The sequence below is a fragment of the Musca vetustissima genome, unplaced genomic scaffold, assembly GCF_032173495.1.
Source record: "Musca vetustissima isolate MV318-11 ecotype Yass unplaced genomic scaffold, APGP_CSIRO_Mvet_v1 utg4378, whole genome shotgun sequence".
Lineage (NCBI taxonomy): Eukaryota > Metazoa > Arthropoda > Insecta > Diptera > Muscidae > Musca > Musca vetustissima.
The window spans coordinates 395542-401143 of NW_026887069.1; positions in this window are offsets into that span (position 1 = coordinate 395542).

Genomic DNA, 5602 nt, shown 5'->3' on the forward strand with positions numbered 1-5602 from the left:
AGTGGAACACAGGGACAACAGCTGCCACAAGAACAACAACAAGAGAATCCTGATCCGAAATTTCAAGTTGCTGTACCCTTGCCCGCTGTAATTGAAAGCCAAGAAAATGGACAACATTCGGAGCAGCATCAAAATCTTGAAAATGCTTTCCAAATTGCCGTTCCATTGCCAGCCATAGTTCGTGATGATACAACTGACCAGGCTCAAATGGTTTCTGTTGTTCCCGTATCGTTGTTGGATGTTGAACCTGTTACCGAACAATCCGCCGCCAGTGAGGATGATTCTGTGGTGCGCAATACCCGTGGTCTAGGTTTTGGTAAATTTGGTGGCCTCCATTTCGGTTTCAAAGGTGGCCTTGGCGGATTTGGTCTCCACGGCTTGGGTCTCCATGGTTTAGGCCTGCACGGTTTCAAACCCTTCTTTGGCAAATGGTTCGGTTAAGTTCCTAAGTTTTTAGATATTTATTTGAAAATCGAATTGTTTCCTATTAACGAATTAAGATTTTGTTGTTTTTCTAGTTTATTTTTTTAAATAGTTAAGTATGTTGATTTTTTGTATTCAATAAATAAATAAAAAAATTAATGTTTTTATTTAGTGGAAATTCTGCTAGCTTCCAAGTTGTCCTTCAGAATCTATATGTACTTATACTGATGCTTTAGCCTTTCAAACACTAGTTAATTTTGGTGCACTTAGTTTCGGATTTTTTTTATTTGATGTATTATCCATCGCTCATCAGAAGGAATAAACTTTTTTGGTTGTCCTGGCTTGCGCTTATTTTCCACAGAATTGCTACCTTTAAAGAGTTTTGTTATGTCATGGACCGTAGAATGGCTTCTTTGAACAGCAGCACCGATATTATGCACATATAACCCATTTTGATGATCTTTTATTATCAATTCTCTAATTTTTTTCTTACCCGTATCACTTTTTGGAAAAAACAATTATTTCTTGTTGAAGTTGTTCGGTAGACTTTTTTGTGCTCCTAAAGGGCCAAAAATTTGAATTTGTTGATTACCCAATTTTAGCAACGGCAAAAGTAAGTAGTTGCCACGTGTGTGATTATTAATTCGCGGTTTGTGGTCTTGTAGCTAACGGAAAACGGGGCTCATCCTTTTTGGTACAAACGGATTGTATAAAAATATACTTTAATGTAGATAATGCAACTGTCCGGTTATTAAATTGTACTAAAATATATTATTTTCTAGGTGGCAATGCAAATCAACTTCTAGACTATAATTAAATAAACACCATAGTCATAGTCTTCTACCATAAAGAATGACTCTCTAACTTGTAATGGTATGCCTTGTTGTTTTGGCAAATGTGGTTTAGCAAATTAACGCCACAGAATCTTCAGCGACCAGCACGTGCTTGCAATTAAGGTCTAGCTCGTCGGATTGGGGAGAAACTTGCTGAATCCTGTGGTCAAGCATTACAAAAGTTTCACGTGCTGTTTAAACAGATTAATACTTCTTAAAACATATAAGCTCAAAGTGATATAACGGGAATAGGTGTTAGTTTCCCGAACCCTTCCCATCCTTGGTTATGAAAATTCAAATTCTAATATTATCATAACCCCCAAAATGCATAAACTTTGTTTACCTCAGGTTACTTTACGGTTTATTTACAATTCATTTTTAAATAATTCAATTTTATGGAAATATATATATAAAAGTTATAATATAGGTGGTAGAACTATGTCTTGTAGAAATTAATAACATTCTGGAACGTATTTTAGATTTAATTTATAGGAGCAGGAATTAGATGGCACTATGTAAATACCCATAGTTATCGAAATTTATTTGGGTTTCCTTCAAAAGCTTCCAAAAAAACATTATTTTTATAAAGTATTCCAGGCTAATATTTAAAAAAATTAAAGCCTTTATTTCTCTTGGCGTTATCGAACACAATTCTATTGGCTTCAATCCACGTGATCTTGATCTCGCTTTTAATTAATCAGCTTACAGCGCCAGCATTACAAAATTCGGCAGTTTTCAAAAAATATTATACTGCAGCTTCTGGTATCAAATTTCAGGGGACTGTTTTTATATAAATATATATTTTATGTCTTTGGAAATTGGTCCGACACTAGAAATAAACTCCTCTTTATAATCGCGGGCTTTTTTAGTTGAAAATTCAAAAATTGCTAGTACCGCGTGCCAACTGTACTCTTAGATGTCTTCTCCAATAATACCCATTTCTTTCTTGAGCAGTTCTCGCTATTCCGACAATTTGAATCAAACATCATGTAATAGCAACAAAGTATATGGCCCAGTTCCATTGTTCCTACTAAGAAGCATTTAAAAGCATGGAGAACACTGATTTGATCAGAGAGAAAGTCTATTGCATGTTCGAAAATGAGAGAATAATAATGATTTATTGAATTATTTCATATCACTGCATACGTAGTAAAATTGTATTGTGAGAAAGATGGAAGGAAGAAAAGAAGAATATCACATGTTGTAGCAAATTATGAATGAAGGGCAAATAAGTCATAGAGCGAGACAAAGAAATCTTAGGTTTGCTATGGAATTTACACTCTAGGGCCAAATATTAGCACAACCGCCAGAAACTCTGGTTCCTATCAGTGCCTATACGGTTTGCTTTGACTGTATTCGTAGCCTCATTTATATATAGGTTTAGTTATTATGCCCTTGTCATGGTAAGGAGATAATGTCATGGGCGACCTCATGTCTTTCACTCTACCAACGCTTATGGATTCAGAATCTTTTATAAACCTCCAGAAACTAATACAAACTCTTCGACTCAGTCTCCAACTTCACAAGTGCTAGAATCCAATGTATGAACTCGGTCTCCGACTCTTCGATTAAATCTTAAAGCGTAAGTTCACGCATGTCGCAAGAAAGCATCGGATAGGAAAGCATCGGATAGGAAGGCAATTTACTTCTTCAAAATAGATTCCTCCAAAATGAAAAGCCGACTTCCGCGTTTAGATTTTTCAATACAAAAAGTCGATTTACTTATACATAGCAAGTATGCCCTGAAGCCCATGAGTATGATTTATCATAAGATAATGCTTTACTTCGAAAATTTTGTGATATTTTTGGGTTAGGGATGTACGGTTGGTTGTAACAACCGTCCACTCGGAAACTATGTCCATTGTGATCATCCATTATGTATATGTGTACCTATAAGGAAAAGAAAAAAGATAGTGAAAGGGTAGAGAGAAAAAATAGTGAAAAAAAGGGGGGGGGGGAGGAGAGATTATTTTAACCAAGTCAATTTTTTGACAAAGCCTAGAATTTGGTTAGGGTCTATTTTGGAGAAGAAGACTATATTATCAATTTCATGACATCCAAACTGTTTATGTCTTCTGCTGATCAGCGATGGACATTTGCAGAGGATGTGCTCAATTGTTTCCAGTTCTTCTTAGTCCTCACATAGACGACAGTAATCCTCTCCACTGGAGTCCCACTTAGAATTGAGAGATCTAACTTTGCAGTGACCAGTAATAATCCCCACAACGATTTTCATAATTCTCTTGCTGTGTTCCAGCAGCGAAGACGTTCTTTTACGAGAGAATTCTGGCCACATATATTTAGAGATTCTGCAAGCCATCTGTTACCGACCCCCTCGAGCAAACTCGTCGGCTATCTCATTCCCCTCAATGTCGTTATGTCCTGGAACCCAGCATAGCCAAACTATCCGTCGTATATCACTCAGAGCGGTCTTACAATCATGAACTGCTTTCGAAAAAAAAAACAGTTGAGTACAATATTTTACAAAAATATTTGGGAGTGATCTAGAGGTCTAAAAACAAGTTTTGCAATCAATACCACAGATAAAAGCAAGCAATGCGAGATTCACAAGCGAATCTACAGATATTTAGACAAATTAGGAGAACTTTATAAAAAACACTAATAAGAGATGGAGAATTTAAAGACAAAGGAACTAGAAGAAATAATACGCCACAAGAACCTAATGAAGACACTTCGTAGATTTGAGGTCGCATATAAATTACCTAAAACAAAACTTATAGAGAGGCTTAATATTCATATTATATGCCTTTGTTAGTATTAAAAACAAAGGCATATAATATGAATATTAAGCCTCTCGATAAGTTCCTAGAACATCTATTCTATTTATTTTTAACCTTAACCTTAAGAAAGGGTACAAATGTTTATTTTTTGTGATACATATACTTAATATTTGTTTTTGAAATAAAGTTGAATTAAATGATTTTTAACTATATTTCTTATAAATTACATAAATATCGCCCTATATTTATTCTTCTACATAGAGCCACACCCAGATATTGGCTGTGTAGTTCGTCAGTTAAAGAGTTTGTACCCAATATTTCGGTAAATTCTCGGATATTTACTTAATTTACCCACGTGCTTGAAGTATTGTAAAACTATCCATCGGTTGACAACAGAATCCCGGAAATAGAGTGTAAGATATTGTATTAGCCATTAAATACCCAAATAAATACTGCAAATGGATATTTACCCTGTAAATGCCATCACTAGTAATAGAATGCCGGCTTGGCATTAGTCTTTCAACTAATCGAATTTTTGTATTGAAAATGTTAAAAGTCGAGATTGACTTTTAAGATTTTCAAGACCGACTTTCGATTTTCTACATAAATACTTGTTTTATTATCAGATAGCCCAAATAACCCAAAAATTATACTTTCTATCCAATTTTTAATCGATTTTGAACAGGTTTGACAAAATCAAAATATCGAAAGTCGACTGTTTATTCAAAATCCAAAATCGAATAGTTTAAAAATTAACGTTTTAATCATTGGCAAACATTAATAAAATCTAATAGTCGACTTTTGCGCTCGACTTCGTATCCCTTTTGCTTACCATGTAGTATTTCTTAAATCTGTAGTAGAATTAATTGGTCTGTTACGTACTGCAAGAATCTACTATTTTTTACTCCGATAACACTTTTTTCCTTTATGATATCGAAGAAAATAGTAAAATCGAGTAGATTCTTGCAGTACGGGAACAGATCAAATGTATATCTATAATAGCATTTTTTCTATTCTTAAAGGTGGTGATTGACGTTGTTCTAGAGGTTCAAATATCACCTTGATGTTCTTCTAAATTGCATTTCCTCTTCCCTAGAGGAAGAAGAAGAAATCTCTCCTCTAAATAATTACAGTGTGCTAAACTGTCCATTATTTTCCCATTCATTATACCCTCAGCCTTATGGCTTATGAGGGTACATACACTTTGATACGGTGAAAATATGATTCGTCGAAATATTGGTCTTAGACCCCATGTTTCTTTGGACCAAGTCCGTTTCAGAACATTTGGAGTCGATTTACACATGCCCGTCAGTACGCTGGTTGTCCGTCTGTCTGACTGGTGCACACGATAACTATCGAAGGGAATATTCGATTTCATCCAAACTTTGCACATCTTAATATTTCTTCCAAACTTAGTTTAAGTTCGAAGTTGGGGAATATCGGTCCATCGGACCCATCTGTCCTCTCCTCGGGTAAATCCTACAAAAAGGGCAATATTATATATTTGATCAACATTAAATCCGAAACATCTTTACTTAAACATATACCTTATATAAACCTGTGTATAACTCCGAATACCCCCTCCGCAACCATAGACTGAGGGTA